Raw genomic sequence first — 20230 nt, 5'->3', positions numbered from 1 at the left:
TACAGACACATGAAATGGGCAACTGCTGTTGGAAAGACAGCACCAAAAGGCTTGCTCAGCACAGGATTGCCACAAATCTTAAAAAAAAAAAAAAAAAAAAAAAAGACCCGCAATACCTGCAAAGCACAATAAAGTGAAGCACAATAATATGAGGTGTACTTGTATTATTATCTCCATTTGAGGAAACAGAATGTCTAAGTAATTTTGCCCAACAGACTATTTTTCAGTCGCTAGAACATATTTGCCAAACTTTGAGAAGTACGCAGCCCTGAAATAGCATCTTTTCCTCGAGGAGTTTATAGTTGGGGTACAGAGATAACATTTATAAAAAAGGAAAACAAAAAAAGAAACAAACAAAAGAAAAAGAAAAAATATGAAGAAAGATAACATACGGACTGAGAAGGGAGAAAGGAAAGAAAAAAGAAAGAATAAGGATGCAAGGAACAAAAGACAGAAGGCAAAAGGAAAATAAGAGAATCAAAGAAATGAAGAGAAGGAAATAGAGTCCAGTATGATTTCTGCATTTGTGTCCCATACTTTAATTGCGATAAGGAGGAGAAGACAATGACTGGCTCAATAAAAATTAGAAGGAAAATAATATGATATGCAACTTAGAAGATTACTAGGGATAGATATAATTACTACTTATTAGAGCTTTTCAAATACCACATTTTATTTTCAATTTATCTACCAAATTGCACTCTGGTGGTTTCTGTTGTGTTACATACTGAAAACATAAGATACTTTATGGAATGGTGGGAAGGTTCTGAATCAGGAAACATGGATTTAAGTTTCTATTTATCTAATGTATTTGCTGTGATAGTCTTGGAACTTCTTTGTACTTTAATTTTTAGTCTTATAAAATGGGGACAATATGAACACCTAAAGTTGCCCTGAGGATGAAATGTGTGTAAAAGTGCTTTGTAGTATGTCTTTATTTAGGACACTATTGTGATAGTATATGTTCAATGTTGTCTGTTGTACTTAATTCACATAACCATCTAAAGAATAACACCCGTGGTATGGCTCTCTATACATGAATTATACCACCGTAGTGTAAACTTGGAGCTGTTCTCAGTATCTCCCTCCCTCTTGCCCACATTACCTATTTAATTAATAAATCCATCCAGTTGTACTACTTGAAGGTCTCCAGGACTGACTCCATTATCTCCAGCCCCACAGATACACAATATATCAGCACGTTGTTTCCCATGGTCTCTTGTAATTATTTCTTTGGTAGCTAGTCTGCCCTCACATTCCAATCCATTCTCTCTGCACACCCTAAAATGACCTTCAAAAATGCAAATAATGTCATTTTACTGTCCTAAAAACCTGTTTGTTAATTCCTCATTGCCTTAGGCCCTCTTTCCCAAAGTCCATTATGGGGAACATCTGTCCTTAAAAAAAAAAAAAAAAGAGTTCTGGAGTAAACATAGTTGTTAGATTGCATTGTTTCTGATTCTTTACTCCTTTCCTGTTGATAGAATTGACTTTTGCCTTTGCTGTCTCACTCTCCATAGGTGAGATGGATTTACCTGCTTCACCAATGGTGGCTTAGCCATGAGACTGACTTTTGCCAGTGAATGTGGGCAGAAACTACAGTGTGCCAATTCCTTTCATTGTTTACTTCTACTTGTTTTCATGTGCTCCTGTCACTAGTCATGAGAAGACCATTTTCTAGGAAGCCATCGGTCGAAGGTGGATGAGAGACATATGGAGAGATGGGGGGCCTGGAGCCTGGTGCCTGCTTAATGGGGTTTCAGTAGACCCAATGACACATGAGCAAGAAAAAAAAAATGCTTGTTTATTCAGCTACTGAGGTCTGGGGTGATTTTTTATGCAGCATTATCACAGCAAGAAGTGTCTGATATGCATGGTGTAAGAAATCATGTCCTCAGATGAAGCTCAAGATAAATCAGATGATAATCTCCCTTATAGTGCTAATAAGCTAGTAGAGTATAAGACAGACTAGAGAACTACATAGAGTGATTCTGAGAAGTGCAGCGGGAGAGTACGGCTACATGGCTGATGGAGGTAAGACGAAAGGGCACTTACTTCAAACTGAAATGACCAGCAGAGTCTTAAATGATACTACATGAGGCCTGAACCTTGAAGGGTAAATAGAATTTGCATTTGCTGAGTTGGAGAGGTTGGCACTGTAGATGGAAGAAACAACTGGGGCAAAAGAAGAAAGAAGAGTGGCACGTGTATGTCAAGTACTGAGTGACTTATTTTGGAGCATAGACAGCAGTATAGCATTATATTAATGCCACCACAAATGATAATTAACAAAACTTGTGCTAATGTTTTTGAACATTGATTGGTCAGATAGATATGGGTATAGATATTCATTTAATACACATAATACTATACATGAAGTAGATATTACTATTACCTTTATTTTAAGCATAAGTAAGGAAATCAAGGTGTCGTAGAGGAGAGTAACTTGCCTACCTAAATTAGTGTCAGATATAGATTTGAATTCAGATTTACCTAAATACAGGCAAATACCACAAGGTAAATTTGGAAAGGAAGACAGGACTGATTTTTAGAAGGCTTTTCATAGTTTGCTGTGTGAAGTAGCCTACATTATGGGGATACCAGAAAGCTGCCAAAGGGTGTTAGGCAATGAGATGATATCATGACTATGTCTTGCATCGGTGTATAAAATTGAATAAAGTGGGGAGAAAAATCACAAAATTTATTTCCAAAATCAAGATGAGAAGCACTGAGACCCGAAATATAATTAGTAGTAGACAGGTAGCAGGTGAAGAGGATATATACAAGACGTTCAAACGGGATGGTGGTTACTAATTCCAGAACCCAGGATGGAAAATTTAAATAATTAAATATTCATGATGTAATTAAGAATAAACTATGTAACCCTGAAAAGCTACTTGCAACAGTCAACTACCTTCAACTTAATTAAAGGCATTAATGAATTAGAAATAAGATTTAAAAGGTGAGAGGGACACATTAATTTCTTAGGACGACTTGTGTTCACTGGAACTTGAAATCATTTGTTCAAGCAATATTATAATGATTCACCAACATTTTGATTATATAACCATATTTATTTTTTATTTTTATTTTTTCCATAGTCCCTAACACTGTGTCTGGCACAAAAAAAGTAATCAACAAACATTTTAAAAACAGATAAATAATGTATAAGAAACTCTTATAATATATAACCTAAAGTAGTTACTACATATTAGAAATCTTTTACTTTTTATTTTTCTTGAATTTAGTTGTAAGTTCAGTGTTAAAAATATGTAGTGCTTTATTTTATAGAAATATCATAATTATGGTCTAGAATTCAGCCTACAAAATCCTATGAATCGTGTGGGGAAAACAATGATATTACAGAATATACATATAATTCAATCAACATAATTTATAATTAAATCAATAAAGTGTGATATTTATATTTGCTGTATAAATTAAGGAGAGAGAGGAATAAAATGCAAAATATTAGTGACGTTTCTAAGTTACTCTCCTATTTCCAACAACTGTCAACAACAAAACCATTCTTTGTACTTCGTGTCTAATTTCAACTGGAAACAGAGAGATTTTATTTTCTTTAACATATAAGTTACATTAGTGCTAACTTGCCTTACCTTAATCATGACTGTTTCTTCTTTGGTTTGTTTTAGTAATATAGTGAACATTTTTTCTTATGAAATTGAGGAAAATAAATAAAAAATATAGGGCAAGAAAGGACTAAAACAATTTGAGTGAGAATATTCCAGAAGTATTTTAAGCAGAACCCTGTGAAACAAAAGTTAAGAAGAATGAGGTGACATTAATAATGAGGAAACAACAACGGTTTAGATTATCACCTGTATGGTCTGCCAGCCTGGTATTATAGCATAAGATCAGTAGGCAACCAAGCATTACAATTTATGAGAATATTACAAGGCAGCTACTCTTAAGGATAAAGCCTTTACAATTACTTTTCTGCTTGTTGACATATGTTCCTTGTCTAGACTTTAAGCTTCTCAGAAGAATTTTACTCTACTGTAGAATTTGAATCATTAGCACTGCCTACCCCAATGCCTAGCTCTTAGAGGACCCTGGCTGCATAATGAAAAAAATGAACAAACAAATCAGTAAGTGATACAATAAATGTATGTGCATTTTAATTTAATCAATGGGATTTTTTATTGTCTTTTGCTGTTTTATATTTTATTGAAACCAGGAAAATCTCTTGATGATTATGAGTTTCAAAGGTAAATTTTACCTTGCATTTCTGACACTCATGAGGTCAAAGAGGACCTCATCCTTCATCCACTGTTTTTGTTTACTTGCTCATTTTTGGTTTGGTTTGTTTTTTGTCTGCTGACTAACATGTTGCTTTTTAAAAATACAAGGAGACCATTTACAGGCAATGGTTTACTTTTCATTTTATTGACTACTTCATCCAAAGACTACACACAACACTGGTTATAGATTAGGTTATTAGGTTATTATAGATTAGGTTATTGAAGAAATTTGTGATTGTAGGAGATAGGCCAAAACACTTGAAGAAAATCTACTTGAATACCTGAGCAGGCTGAAATCTCCCAAGAATACTTAAAGTAAGTTATCTAGAGACTGGTGTTGAAAGCTCACGTGCCCTTGGCATGGTTAACTTCCATTGTCCCAAGAATTAAATCTATCTTCCTTCTTTCCTTCTGTTCTCCCTCCATCCCTTCCTTCTTTCCTTTCTTCCTTCCTCTCTCCCTCTTTCTCTTTCTTTCTTTCTTTCTTTCTTTCTTTCTTTCTTTCTTTCTTTCTTTCTTTCTTTCTTTCTTTCTTTCTTTTTCTTTCAGAGAGATAAAGAGAGGGAGGGGCAAAGGGAGAGGAAGAGAGAGAATCTTAAGCAGGCTCCACAGTCAGTGCAGAGCCAGACACAGGCCTAGATTCAGGGCTTGATCTCAAGACAGTGAGATGGTGACCTGAGCAGATCAAGAGTTGGATGCCTATCTGACTGAGCTGCCCAGGTGCCCCAAGAATTAAACCTTTTACCTGATCACAGCCTATTACCTGGGAAATTGATATCTTCAAGTCTTTTGCATTGCTCATTATCTTTACTCTACCTGAAATATTCTTTCTTACAAGTAGACTAACCATTCTTTAAAGTCCAGTTCAAATGCTAATCCAACATAAAGTTTTCCCTGATCTCTATAGCTGGAAGTAGTTAGCCCTTCTCTGATGTCCACATATTTTTATATCACCTTCTATCTATCTATCTATCTATCTATCTATCTATCTATCTATCATCTATCTATAGTTTTGATATAAATATAATATATATTCTAATATAAATATATAGTTTCTTTCTATTTATAGAAATTTATACACTGTGTATGACTTGAGTTTGGGTTTGAGACACTTTAACAACAGCTAACTTGTTGGTCAACATATACTAAGAGGATAATATTTTTAAAATGTATTAATGAGCTCTTTTCTTTAGCTGTTCAATGAACAGAATAGACTTCCTAGTCATCTAAATGCATTCATCTAACCAGGAGAAGAAGGAAAGATGAAGGAAGTGCGCACACCTATGGTTAGGACAGAAAGTACATAAGAAAAACAATTCATATTTAGTTTTTGAACTCCAACATAGAATTTCCATGTCTGTAGACAAACAATGAGTTTAAACAGTAGCTTCTGTAATCTACAGAAAATGTCACTTTTAATTAAGATGGAGGGCATTAAACTTGATGATTTAGAGGTTACAATACACTGAAGTGAAAAGCCCAGAAGATGAACTCTCATTATGTATATCTCCAGGTATTGTGGCAAAAAGCAGAAACAGAAAGGCAAAGGAAGAAAGCCAAGCATTTTTTTCTTTCATTTTCCATGAAGTCTACTTACAAAGGAAGAGAGTATAGAAATCTTATGGGATAAGAGGAGGATACAGCATAATCATCTTAAATCAACATGATTGCCTCCATGGGAAAAAAAAATAAAAAGAGAAACTGCATTCTGCACAGCCAAGGAAACAACCCAGAAAATTAATAGGCAACCAACGGAATGGGAAAAGATAGTTGCAAATGACATATCAGATAAAGGGTTAATATCCAGAATCTATAAGGAACTCACCAAACTACACGCCCGAAAAACAAACAACCCAGTGAAGAAATGGGCAGAAGACATGAACAGACACTTCTCCAAAGAGGGCATCCAGATGGCCAACAGACACATGAAACGATGCTCAGCATCTCTACTCATCAGGGAAATACAAATCAAAACCACACTGAGATACCACCTCACACCAGTCAGAGTGGCTAAAATGAGCAAATCAGAGAACTCTAGATGCTGGGGAGGTTGTGGAGAAACGGGCACCCTCCTACACTGTTGGTGGGAATGTAAACTGGTACAGCCCCTCTGGAAAACAGTGTGGAGGTTCCTCAGGAAACTAACAATAGACCTCCCCTATGACCCAGCAATAGCACTGCTAGGAATTTACCCAAGAGATACAGAAATGCTGATGCATAGGAGCACATGTACCCCAATGTTCATAGCAGCACTCTCCACAATAGCTAAAACGTGGAAAGAGCCTGAGTATCCATCAACAGATGAATGGATCAAGAAGATGTGGTTTATCTATACCATGGAATACTACATGGCAATGAGAAAGAATGAAATCTGGCCATGTGTAGCAACATGGATGGACCTTGAGGGTGTTATGCTGAGTGAAATAAGTCAGGCAGAGAAGGACAAATATCATATGTTTGCACGTATAGGAGGAGTAGGAGGAACTTGACGAAGGAACAAGGGGGAGAAGAAGGGCGGAAATGGTGGGGGAGAGGGAGAGAGGCAAACCATGAGAGACTCTTGAATGCTGACAAAAACTGAGGACTGCTGGATGTGGGGGGGAGGGGGGATGGGCATGGAGGAGGACACTTGTGGGGATGAGCACTGAGTGTTATGTGGAAACTAATTTGACAATAAACTATTTGTAAAAAAAAAAAAAAAAAGAGAGAGAAACTGCATTCTGAAGGGAATTTTGTATGCAAGAGGCATTATTCAGGATGCCCTTATCAAAAAAACAAACAAAACAAAAAACAAAAAACACAGAGAGCACTGATTTGAAAGCTATGGTAAATTCAATGATACCCATTCTGGGAGGCCATGGGCCATGGTGGGAATCATTGTGTTCTTTAGGGCCAGCAGAACTCAACATGAGGATGAGCCGCAGAGCATCAGTGGACCTTGACAGTCATCAAGTGTTTCAGAACCTTCGCCCTATACTGAAAGTGCCTTGGTTCTAGGTTCCTGCTGTGCCTCTCACTAACTTTGTGACATTAGAAAATTCCCTAAGGGGGTGCCTGGGTGGCTCAGTCGGTTGAGCCTCTGACTTTGGCTCAGATCATCATCTCACGGTCCATGAGTTCAAGCCCCGTGTCAGGCTCTGTGCTGACAGCTCAGAGCCTGGAGCCTGCTTCAGATTCTATGTCTCCCCCTCCCTCAGTCACACTCTGTCTGTCTCAAAAATAAATAAACATTTAAAAAATTTAAAAAAAAATTCCTTAAGTATTTCATCAGCACTCTTATCTATAAACTGTGATACTAATAGTAACTGTCTTATAATGTTGTAAGGGATGAACAAATTAATTCACATAAAGCACTAACAACCATATGTGAGTTTGAGTAAACATTAATGTTAGCTATATAAAAAGTATTATTATTATATTTCAATAAATAAATATTTACTGTCAAAGAAGTTTCAGAAATCTTTCAATCATTTCACAGATATAAATACTTGTGTATTAAATATCTTTGTGATATTTTAATTCCATAAATACTGTAATGTGTTATCTCCATTCATATGCATATTTTTTCTTTTAAAAAATGAAAGAATGTAATTTATGAATATTTAGTTAAAAATCTCAACATTATTCCATAATCCCTAAATGTGGCAAGAGCATACTGGAATAAAATGTTTCAATTATGTTATTGTAACATAAAAATTTGAGCAGCGTATGTGTTTATGTTTGTGCCTTATGTTCACAAAGTCAAGATAACGCTTGCAGCAAAGGAGTCCTCAAAGGTCAGTTCTGTGGAGAATAGAACAATATCTACAAATTTTCACAATGTTTTTTAAAGGAAAAAAAAACACTCTCGAGGGAATGTGACACAGTTGTCATAGGAATTTAAGGAATGGGAAACGTGTGTATCATAAAAATGGCTTTTAGCGCTCCTTATGATCGTAAGTTATTGTTACTCACTCACCATGCTTTTCTAATAGTGGTAGTTGACTTGAGCTGACTCTGCCACACCCTTTATTTCTACAAATGCTTACATCTGTGAAAATCTCACCGGATGAAGCTTAAATTTATGAAAAACTCCCAGAATGAAGCTCACTGACCTATATGAGTATTTAAAGTAGCAATTTTCATCTCATTACTACAAGGGACAAACTAAGTGAATACATCACTCAGGAAATATAGACATATCCATTTTTTAACATGTCAGCGTTCAGTTGAAAGGCTGTCATTGATGTATGTTTCAGGGTCCCCCCCAACCCCTGCTTCTATACATGCTAGAGGCTCATGTGCAAAAACCTGCCCTTTTGGAGATAAAAATGCCTATTTGTGAGTGAACAGATGGTGTTGCTCAAGTTCAGAGACACATCTTAGGCAGAATCTCAGGGGGAGGAGGGGCTGCGGGGAGAGGAAGGCTAGTGTAGTTTGAAAAGGCTTCCTGGGTGATTCTGATAGCCTCCCACCTCGCCCCCACTGTGCAGCACTGATTTAAAGCTTAAAGATACATAAATGTCATGTTAACGCTGATTTGAGCTGCAGAGTAAAAAATGAACTCTTTTCATTTTCTGGTAGAAACTTGTCTGATTGCATTTCTTTGCGTTTTATGTCATAATTTTCAAAGCCTGAAGCTCTCAACAATATCTTAAAATTGACTCATTTTAAAACTTCTGATTACTGCAAATACTACATTATTTCTGTTTGTATGGTGGTGCTGAATAGCAGGTCCCACATGGTCATTCCAAGAGCATTTCTATTTTGGGTAGGTGTCCATATATAAAGGTCACAATAAAAACAGATCACACATATGTGGCATTATAATGTAAGCACTGATATTCACAAGTATTATTTGTGGAATCATTGAAGTAAAGTTTGAGATTTAGAATAATTAAAATAATTATAGCTAAAACTACCTTTAAAGAAGCCTTAAGTCAATCATAAAGAATGCTTTATATTTTATGTATATGAATTTGCTCAGTCATTCTTATACATGCTAAAGTTTAAGATTTTCTTGTTAAACTCCTAAGGGAAAGGAGGAAAAAGTCTATTTGCAGATGTCTGAGCATTTAAACCATTATGACCTTCAGGTGGTTATTGAATCCAAAGAAGTGATAGATGCTAAGGAGAAGAGCCAGAAAGTTTCCTTGATCTCCAGCAGGGGTAAAAACCTTTGCTACACCCAAAAGGAGTTGCCTGTGTGTCCCCGGAGGCACTAACTTTTCCCATCCACAGGAGGGTGGAAGGATAACTCCATTTCCTTTGGGTAGATAACATTGAAATCAGATAAATTTGGAAGAGCTAAAGAGAAGAAACTGTCAGGATCTGATGAGTAGACTTCTGGAAAGTTTGTGTTAGGAGCTGGGGTTTTATAAGACAATGAATACCAGATCCCTTCTCACTCAGTTCTAAGCTCACTTATTTCCTGGACAGGGACTATACGTGTAGAGAGAGAAAAAGACGAATCAAGTGTGAATGATGCCAGAATCCATGAGAATCATGGCACATAGAAAATCTAGCTTATCTCTGAGGGCAGGCCTGCCGAGAGGCCAAATGCCACATGTCTAGCAATGATCTCTGCATTTTGTGTTTGCCTTGTGAGGCAGGGTTTCAAAGTTACTAGTCAGTGTGCAGTGATGGTGGTGGGGGGTGGTGGTGATGCTGAATTGTTTGTGTGCGTGTGTAGAGGGTATGTCAACCAGCTCATTCTTCTGGGATTCCGGCCAAATGTTTCTCTGTCAGTAGCTTCCAGTAGGTCATTTACACCAATGCGTGCGTACACACACACACACACACATACACGCACACACACACACACACCATGACAGACTCCCAATTTTCTTCTCACATTTTTAATTTCTTATATTGAGTCCTTCTTCTCATTTTTCTTTCTAGTTCAGTCTTTTTCTTTCTACATTTCCCTCTTTCTTTTCAGCTATCATTTTAAAGAGCCAAAACATGACTGAATTTTCTATCATGATTAGAAGTATACCCTAGGGAATATAGTTTTGCAAATTAGGAAACTAAGTTCCAGAATATCAAATTAACTTGTCCGAATCAAGACAGTTTAATGAGGGACTCAATACCAATAACCATGTCCTCTAATTTCTGGTCATATTGGGAAAATTCTGAAATAGGAAATAAATGATAAATAGGTTCCACTTTTGATATTTACAAGCTATATGATTTGGGACAAGTTATCTAACCTGACTAAGAAAACTTTGGTTTACTTATCTTTAAATAGGGAATGATAAAACCTGAATAAATAGAGTTGCAATGAAGCATCTCTGTGTGAATGGATATAAGACTTGTATAATGCACAGAATATGCTAAATGCACAACAAATACGACTTTCCCACTAAGTCCAGTGTTTTTTTTTTTAAAGTCACATGATCTTGCCATATCCTTTTCAGTTCACTCTTTTCTTTTCTGCAAAATTACTGTCTTTTTTTGTATTGTTTGTATTGTTTCATTGACTTTTCTCTCACACAAGTGTCCATACTCAGGATTCAGAAGCTGGAGGAAACTTTTCCAAATCAGCTAGTGGCAGCTTCCTTTTTATCTGCCCTGGCTTGTCTGAAGTTTGGCAGATGGAACGCCTTATACCATCCTTAGTGGGGGCTTCTGCACATCCAAATGCTAAGGTAACTCAGAGCTGCATCAGCTCCCTCTCCAGCTGCAAGCGTTGGGAGTCCTGAACCCCCTGCAGGACTTGACATTTGCCTGTAGCCTTATAGAAGTTCTGTCATCCTCTAGCCACCGGCAGAAAGCACATAGCTTAGCAAGGAGCCAGGGAATATTTATAAAATGTATAAAGGCATACGTGATCACATGAACACACAAGTCCTCGCATCCCGGTCTAAGCAGGGTGGAGAACAAGGGTTTCTGTGCAGGAATCAGTATCTTACATCTGGTGATCTACTTCTGGGCCCTTCTACACAGACTTTTGGAACAATAGGCTCTCTGAATATCTTGAACCAGCTCCCTCTCCAGCCTCTCCTCATTCTGTTTACCTCACAGAAAGGCCATGATACTAAGGTCTAGTCAGTCCTGTATAAGGACTCTGTTAAATTTAAGGGTAGAGGAAACAGTGACATTTTCAGGACATTTCTGACCACTTTCTCCTGAGTCTTCCTTCCCCGCTCCCAGCCTCCACATGAAACCACTTCACCTCAGATGTTCTTCTAAGGCTGCCATCTATACCCTCTTATAGGCTTAACATTTTGACCTACACATAGACAGTGGCCTATTTCCCTCAAAACAGTTGAGACCGTATGACATTTTGAAAGCAGCTTTGCTTACTTTATAAGGAAGTACTAAATACAATATAAAGAGCAGAAAAAGCGTCGTGTTCCAAAACCGTAGGTTTCTATCCTTTCTGGATGGGGCTGCTTTGACTTTGTAAGCATCTTGTTTAACTCCATGACCTCCTGGGTCCCTGATGGATTCATTGGATACCATCTTTTCTCCTGACACGTGTGGGGACACCCAGACATCTCTTTTCCTTCAATGACAAATATAGAAAACTACACCCCAACTCCTTTATACCACCTAACTCTGTACAAACCTACAGTCCCCAAACTATGACTTTTATAGTTAATGGCCAGACTGGTGGGGCAGTGAAGCAATGTATGATCTCATCGTCCTTCTTCAGAAGATGTGTTTAGCCTAGCCCTGCATGCTTTTCTTACTTCTTAGGATAACTTTTTGTTTCACATGAGCAGAAGCAAGCTTGTTAATGTCCACTTGTTTCTTAAATTATTATTCATCTGCTCAATCAGCTTAGTTATTATCTCTGAAATAATCACAGCCCTGAGAGAGAGAAGGAGGGAGGGAGAGAGAGAGAGAGAGAGAGGAAGGGAAAGAATCATTCCCTTCCCTGGGCATATTATTTATTTGAGAATCTATGGCCACTTCATTAATGTGAAGACACTGAGGATAGCTTCTGTGATTTTGAGTGTGTATCCTCAGATGCTAGCACAATTCCTGCCAGAGTCGGATCCCCCAAAATACTACAATACTTGATTTATACAATAGCCTACACATATACCAATCCTGACATCCACCCATTTGAGACCTGCACACACATCATAACAGATCACATGCTCCAATTCATCCTGTGTAGTTCTGCTCTTTTAGGTCACCTGGATCTGGCGTTAACTCTGGCCTTTCAGTTCTCATGCACTCTCCCCCTAAAAACTGCAAGTTCTGGTTTCAGACCCTTTCCTTGACCATTGAGATTTTTCATATCAGACATACTAATCAATGCTATCTGTATATTATTAGTTCTAATTGTGGCCAGACTTTCAAGATAAATCTTGAGTCAGAAGAGCGTATTCCTGCATATAACTCAGGGATAAAAGTGAGGAACTGGCAAACAGGTAACACCGAAGGACATTAAGAAGAAATGGTTTGCCTCTTCTGTAAAAAGGGCACGGCAAGACAATTTGTAAAATTAGACCAAGTCAACTAAAAGGATAACAACCTTGTAGATTAAAGATATTTCAAGCTCGGCAGGTAGGTTTCATTTTCACGACTACAACTTCTTGCCCCCAAAGTCTCAGACCTCTTGCATAATCAGCTACCTGAAGAGGGCGCCCATGTCCATCTCCACTGTTGATCACAGTTTCTTGTTTACTTCATCACACTCTCCACCACCAGACTTCTCTACCTTCTCTAAATGAAAACTTCCGGAAAGCAGGGGTCTTTCTGTCTTATTCTCCAATGATTCCCTAGTGCCTCTCACAGTGTCAGACACATAATAGACACCCAGTAACTACCTAAATGACTAAATGAAGGGCACCTGAGTGGCTCAGTCGGTTAAGAGTCCGACTTTGGCTCAGGTCACGATCTCGCGATTTGTGGGTTCAGGCCCCGCATCAGGCTCTGTGCTGACAGCCAGCTCAGAGCCTGGAGCCTGCTTCAGATACTGTATCTCCCTCTCTCTCTGACCTTCCCCTGCTCATGCTGTCTCTCTCTCTCTCTCTCTGCCTCTCTCTCTCTCTCAGAAAAAAATAAAACTTTTTTTAAAAATTAAAAAAATAAAATAAATGACTAAATGAAAAGTTGTTCCTTTTTAAGAAACTGGAGTTTAAAATTCCCAATTTACTCTTAGTCTATCTTGAATTATTAAATGGTTAGAATTATTAAATATTAAGATATTGACAATAATTTGATGTTTCCATTCGATACAAAATATTTTAAATAGCAGCTTGCCTTTGTGAATACTATTTTAAAAAAAAGATCTCATTTAAGGAAGAATATTTTAGGATGTGGCTGAGTTTTGATAACATCTCAAATAGAGGTAACAAAAGAAAAAATTCCTACCTTAATTGTTGTGATAAGGACCATATTAGAGTGAGAACTGCCCTCAGGGAAATTATGTACTTAGACAATAACAGCCTCAGTGAATACATTTAACAGAATACATACTAGTGGCTTAAATGCTGATATAAATGGAGTGTTGCACTCCACACATTAATCATCCGTGCTTGAGTGTCTGCTTAAGTGGATGATGTCCCATATTTAAAATGCCATATTCAAATATAATGCTGTTCAACTGGAAGAAAATAAAAAAGTTCTAATATTGTAATTAGTATTGAGATGCAATACATTCTAATTTACTTAATAAAATTAATATCTTGCTTCCTCATTTTCTGTAATAAAGACATTTTCAAAGCAGAGAGAATAGAAAAGTATACATTTTAAAAGAAATTAAAATCAAGACAGATGATAAATCATCTAGATGCTTTACATTAGAACTGTCTGTGTGAAGACAAATTAACTCCTAAAGCAGGGAGGAATGCATGTACATATATAGATACGTAAACTCTCGTGATATTTGGTGAATTCATATAAGTGGCAGAGATGTCGTAAGGCTGGAAGATTGTTACAGTACTTTCCAAACAAGAAAAAAGATAAATTCCACGTTTCATTTTGGTAAGCTTGTATCAACCTATGGAAAAATTTCAGGTCAGATTATCTGTGAGCTTTTTTATAAGTTAAAGTTTACCAGTGGCCAGTGTGAGTTTTTAAGAAAACATTACATTTAGGGTGCTTGAGTGGCTCAGGTTGGTAAAGCGTCCAACTTCGGCTCAGGTCTTGATCTCATGGTTTGTGAGTTTGAGGCCCCTGTTGGACTCTGTGCTGAGAGGTTAGAGCCTGCACTTGCTTCAGATTATGTCTCCCTCTCTCTCTTCCGCTCGCCCACTCACATTCTGTCTCTCTCTCTAAAATAAATAAACATTTTTTTTAAAAAAAGGAAACTTTACATTTAATCAACACCTTTTTCTTTTTGGACAGTTGCTTTCAGATTAGTTAAAGGGAATGCCATAGATTTAAGGTTTCTTTTCTCAGATAAGGGTTTGGACAAGATGTTAAAATGTGACCTATATAATAAGTAAATAGAACACTTATCATCAGTGTTATTTAAAAAACAAAATCAACTCAACCAATGTTGTTCATCTCCAGTGACTGTAGAAAGGGATCCTTCTGACACAGAATGGTAAGGGTCTATGTTTAGGTATGAGAGGGGGGGAAGTCTTGCCTTAAAAATATAGACTACTTTTCCAGAATGTTAGTTCTGGTTAAAATCATTTGAGACAGAGGGATGTCTGGGTAGGTCAGTCGGTTTAGTATCAGACTTTTGATTTAGGCTCAGGTGGTGATCTCATGGTTCATGACATTGAGCCCCCAGTCGGGCTATACACTGACAACATGGAGCCTAATTGAGATTATCATTCTTCTCTCTCTGCCCTTCCTCTGCTCACTCTATCTCTTCCTCCCTCTCAGAATAAATAAATAAACATTAAAAAACAAATAAAATAAAATCGTTTGAGGTGGAGCCTCAAGATGGTGTGCCACATGTTTTACCATTGTGCTCAGTTACACTGCTCTCCAGAATCTCTCTGTCCACATGCCTGCCGTTTCTCCAACATGAGAGTATCTTGGACATTAAACTCTTGATTGAAGAGCATCTCAGACATGGAAGACATTAACAGCAATAGCTATTAATATTTCTCAAGATTGTTTTAGAATGCATTATTTTGCTAATGGAATACTGGGCTATTCCAAGGTCTTTAAACTTTCCTAAGTATCAAAAACAAAGATTAGCTTGAGTAAGCATATCTATATCTAATCTGGTTTCTTCTGCCACTCCCTTCTTTACAAATGTCTTTCTCTCACTTCACAAAGAAAAGTTATACTTCTCTTCCATTCTGCATTGCAGCCTCTGTCAAATTGTCTTAGATAGAAGCCCCACTCACAGCACTAAATAAAATGACATTGACGAATTTTGGTGTTTGTACAGAGGAAGTAAATGAATCTAATAACAGTACCAAATCCATTTGCAAACCATATGGTTTCTAATTCTTTGCTTTCAACAAAATTGAAAGAGTACCTAATTGATTTGCTATTTGATGATAGACCAAATAGATTAGAATTGATAGTGAACCCTATCTTATTCTAACAATAAATAATGTTCATCCCTGGATACACAAATTAATTAGGGAATAAAACTACATTCATCTCATTAGGAGATGCAGTTCTAATAGAAATGTGCTCCTTATGTATAATAATTATTACAAAACGTGTAATATATTCCTGTTGTATTACTTATGTTTGTACTACACATAATTGTAACTCAATCTAAAATAAATTTTTAGCACTTAAAAGCCTTGTAGTCACAGAAAATATTTTTAACTTTAATTTTAATTTGCATAAGTATTTTATTCTGGAAATTTATAATGTGGAATCAAAAAAAAACACCAAACCTTCTAATTTATTACACCTTAATAAAATTTTCTGGGTAAATGGAATGGATATATCAATTCAAGAGAAAAGTCATGATGTTTTCTGATTGTTGATGAGTTTTTCATATGTTTTTTAAATGTGACTTAAAGTAAGTTTAAAAGTGCTATGGTATTTGGATTCCCTTTGTACATTTTAAAAATGACAAAAGACTTCTTTAATTTCAATGATTACAACATGCTAGAAAATCACAACAATTTAAATTTTTAGGAAGAAACGAAACAGCCACTAAAAATGAAGGAGTATATAGGCTTTCAGGATTCTTAGTACTTAAGTATTGAAGCAAAAGTTTGAGTGCTGTTGGACCAGTCCTGATGTATTTATAGGATGCTTCTGATCCACAATAAAAGGAAAATTTATTCAACTAATAAAAATTACTACCCGAAATGAAGATTAATATAAATGGATGGAGCCTCAAGTGATCATCTGGTCCAGTTTTTAGGTGACTGTGCAGATGGTATGCTTTTTCTTGAATTTTATGAGCTGAGACTTATTTATTGTACAAACTAATAATTGTTCTACCACATGGACTTGTTATGTGGAAAGAACCTGCTGTGAATATGAATCTGAATTTAATTACATTCAGTATTTATCTATTGAAAAACTAATAACTGTTCAGCCTATAGGAAAATGAATAGAGTTATCTGAATGTTCCAGTTCAAATAATACATATACCTATGAAAACGTACATGTATTATATACTTATATATTGTATTTTTATATTATTTTCATATTATTAGATATTATTATTATGATACATGTATATTATTGAACATTGCAATTAGTTACTGTTAAATTATATAATATATATATAATAGATGTTAAATTTCTTGTTAGGATAATATATTACTTACATGTAGTAGGTACTCAGTAAAAATTGTCGATGTACTATAAATGTTCATTTTATGATAAATCATGATGTATATTTTCCCTATGCAGTCTTCTGTGTTTATCCCTATCAGTTCCTTTAAAGAATTCATGCAAGTCCTAGTACATGTTTTATTAGAAGATCCAATATGACATGATGCAAATTTATACATTTCAAAATTTAAACATTTCTTAACATTTCCTCAAATTATATTTATTATGCCAGTGTTAACATTTGTAGCAGTAATTATCATTTAATAATAGATATTATAGTTTATAATGGATTCTGATTCAGTTAGATTGCATAATTAACAGCCTACTCAATTATCCTATAGTAATTAGACTTTAGTACATTTGATATAATGGCTAACAAATTATTTATATCTGGGTTGAAAAAATACAAACAGATGTAAATAGCAGCTGCCCTTAATAATGGGATATGGTTTTGTTTTATGTTTTAAATACATATTTAGATTTTTTCTGAAGTGTTCATTAAACAAGAAAAAATAGCCATCCTAGTGTGGTTTGTATTATTATCCTAATTAAAATTGACAAGGTTCTCAATTTCAAATTATTTTTCAGAAAACAGATGTGCATTCTTTGGTTGGGTCATATTTTATATAAAGAGGACTTGACTTACAATTATAACATTATCTATGCTTCTATATAAAAATCAGACTAAAAGTATTTGAGTTTCAATTAAGATGCTTTGAGATCCTCCTGGAAATTAGAAGTTTATAATTACTGGGTTTTATTAATGGAAGTATAATATGGCAAAGATCATTTATTTTTCTGATCATTATGTTTTTACTGTGAAAATCTTGAGGTTCACATTTAGTGAGACACAGTCCTGTAGGTAGAAGCATGAGTTGTGATTGAGGAGATCCCAATTTCAACATGTCACTTTTCCCAGTCAGGTTTAGCTTTTTTTAATTGTTTGAAGATGATACTCAGATCACGGGAAACAACAAACCCTTTGCACACAACTGTAGTCAAATCACAACTCTAGTATTGCTTTGATTCTTTGCCTGATACATTTAAAAGATGTATGTTTGTGTTTCTAAACAGATACACATCCTTCCCAGATGGAGGTATATATTTGGGAGCATTGGCAAGGTGGCATGCCTCTAGGAGAAAGCATTAGGATTGTAAAAGTCTAGAAAGCATGTCATGTGGAAGAAACTGAGTACTTGCGAGTAGACTCAACAGAGCTATCTTTAAATATTTGAACAACTTTGAAATAATAAAGGGGTTATATGGGGTTTTTTTTTCCCTATATTGCTCCAGAAATCAAAATTAGAATCAATAGTGGAAATGAAAAGATGTAGATTTTCATCTTATCATAGAATTACTTTTAAAGCCTTCTTTGGAAATGGAATAAACTGCCTCAAATGATAGTTGGTTACTCGTAGTGGAGTTTCCTAAAGCTAATCATCTTATAGAAACTTTGTAAAACAGATTAAATCCTAGGATATCTGTATATTTAAGGTCTGTATCATAATCTGAAGTTTCTTTTAAAAATTAAAAGAAAAATGGAGCACCTAGATGGCTCAGTCAGCTGAGCATCTGACTCTTGATTTCTGCTTAGGTCATGATCCCTGGGTCATGGGATTGAGTCCTATCTTGTGCTCCATACTGAGCGTGGAGCCTGCTTAAGATTCTCTCTCTCTCTCTCTCTCTCTCTCTCTCTCCCTCTCTCTCTCTCCCTCTCTCTCTCTCCCTGTCTCCCAGTAACCCATCCCCCCTCTTGTATGCTCTCTATCTCTAAAAATAAAAAACAAAATTAAAAGATAGAAAAAATAAAAATAATAAAAATAGACATTTTTTAACATTTAAAATTCATTATTTCACACATGGATTATTTAGCAAATCTCTCTTTACTTTTATGTGGTGACAAGATAGTTGTAATTTTTGAAGGCACTTTTATTCATCCAATTAACAAATGCCCATGAAACAGTTACTTTGTGCCAGGTCTGGTATGAAGTTCTGGGGCAGAGTGGAGAGACAAACCTGACAGTGTCAGAGTAAAAGAGGCAGACATTACCCAATAGTCATATAAACACATGACAATGACAAACTTTGATAAGTGGTATGGAGAAAGTGCACAGTGCTTTATGACCTTATATACAAGTTATAAGCTTCTTTCCATTTCACCATTACCATCTAGTACCGTCCATGTAATCTCTTACCTGGAGTACCACAGAGACTACTGACTGAATCCCCTGCTACGACTCATGATGTCCTCTGAATCTTTCTCAGCCCATAAATAGAATTTCTTCAAAACGCACATCAGATCCTTACAATGCTTCTGATTGCTTTAAAGATAAATAATACCATTCTTTTTTTTTTTTTTTTTAGTTTATTTATTTATTTTTGAGAGAGAGCATAAGTAGGGTAAGGGGCAGAGAGAGACAGTGAAGACAAGAGACAGAGAATCCAAAGCAAGCTTTGTGCTGTCAGCACAAAGCCCAACGCGGGGCTCAAACTCATGAACCATGAGATCATGACCTGAGCTGAAATCAAGACTAAGCCACCCAGGCTCCCCTAAACAGTACCATCCCTAACTGAAAAAAACTTTATGCTGTAGCCTATTTCTATCTCCAAGATATCTGAAATTATTTCCCCCCCTTTCTATATACTAGCCACTCTGAGGATTTTCAGACAATTACTCATTATCTTCTGACACAGGCCCTTGGTACATGCTGTTCTCTCTCCTTGCAAGCTCTTCATCTCTTTTCCTTCACCTAGATAAATCCATCAAATATAAACTCACATGTTGCCTTCTTATACACAATCATAAGTCATTCATTCATTTACTCAGCAAATATTTATTAAGCCCTTATTATGCACCAAGTATTATTCTAGGTGTTTGGATTACACAAGCTAAGAAAACAGTCAGAGAGACTTGTCCTTGAGGGAAAATAAACAATGATTCCTGCTAGTTTATATCCACTAAAAAATTAAGCAGTTATCTACAGGCTTAGAGAAAGTCATTATTTCACTGGATGTATAACTGTCTTCTTACAGATTTTTCAATGTTAAGTTTTCTAATAATGTCTATAAATGTAAGGTTAGATAGAAAATTATGTAAAAAATGGCACCTTGAACACGTACTTCTCTATATTTATAACTTATAGAGGTCTTGGTTCATTTCATGTCTTATGATCTCATAACTTAGTTCATAATATACTAGTATATCTATATATTTATACATGTATATTTTATGTAGGTATATTATGTATGTGTGGTGCATATGTATGTTATATATGGTAACACAAGTAGACTATACACTATCTTCCGTGGAAGTG

Source organism: Hyaena hyaena, unplaced genomic scaffold (assembly GCF_003009895.1).
Source record: "Hyaena hyaena isolate Hyena2069 unplaced genomic scaffold, ASM300989v1 scaffold_191, whole genome shotgun sequence".
NCBI lineage: Eukaryota > Metazoa > Chordata > Mammalia > Carnivora > Hyaenidae > Hyaena > Hyaena hyaena.
The sequence above is the reverse complement of the archived record's forward strand: the minus strand, read 5'-3'. Positions refer to the sequence as shown.